This window comes from Pyxicephalus adspersus, chromosome Z, assembly GCF_032062135.1.
Source record: "Pyxicephalus adspersus chromosome Z, UCB_Pads_2.0, whole genome shotgun sequence".
In the NCBI taxonomy this organism is placed as follows: Eukaryota; Metazoa; Chordata; class Amphibia; order Anura; family Pyxicephalidae; genus Pyxicephalus; species Pyxicephalus adspersus.
The window spans coordinates 25853749-25854617 of record NC_092871.1 but is presented as its reverse complement, the minus strand read 5'-3'; the positions used below and the strand labels follow the sequence as shown (position 1 = coordinate 25854617).

Genomic DNA, 869 nt, shown 5'->3' with positions numbered 1-869 from the left:
TAGAACGCAGCGCTGTACATTAAATATCTATTATTATATAGCGCCAACATAATATGCAGCACTGTACATTAAATATGTATCTATTATTATATAGCACCAACATAGAACGCAGCTCTGTACATGAAATATATTATCTTTCTATCTAATATTATATAGCGCCAACATAATACACAGCACTGTACATTAAATATGTATCTATTATTATATAGCACCGACATAGAACGCAGCTCTGTACATGAAATATATTATCTATCTATCTAATATTATATAGCGCCAATATAATAAGTAGTGCTGTACATTAAATATATTATCTATCTATCCAGCTATCTGTCTATCTATTATTATATAGTGCCAACATAATACGTAGTGCTGTATAATATCTATCTATCTATCTATCTATCTATCTATCTATCTATCTATCTATCTAAGTATATGAGCATATGGGCTTATAGTAATACTGCAATCATCTATCTATTATTATTATACAGCACCAACATATAATGCAGAGATGTACATTAAATATCTATTTATCTTATTTCTGTAGAGGTAAATGAGCACATGTCTTACATATGACTGCAGTTGTAGCTATATATTTGGATATCTATCCATCCCAACTTCTTTCCATTAACGCAAATCAGCATATGGGCTTATAGTAAACCTGCAATCATCTATCTATTATTATTATTAATAATAAACAGGATTTATATAGCGCCAACATATTACACAGCGCTGTACATTAAATAGGGGTTGCAAATGACAAATACAGGCAGTGACAAAGGAGGAGGAGAGGACCCTGCCCCGAAGAGCTTACAATCTACTGCAATCATCTATCTATCTATCAATCTATCTATCTATCTATCTATCTATCT

The 869-nt window shown here is 31.2% G+C and overlaps 1 protein-coding gene across 6 annotated transcripts in view; it reads left to right on the top strand.

The window, feature by feature from the left end:
* MBNL3 (muscleblind like splicing regulator 3) overlaps nucleotides 1-869 on the top strand; it is a 112684-nt gene that overhangs the window by 936 nt on the left and 110879 nt on the right. The gene's annotated exons all lie outside the window — the stretch shown is intronic.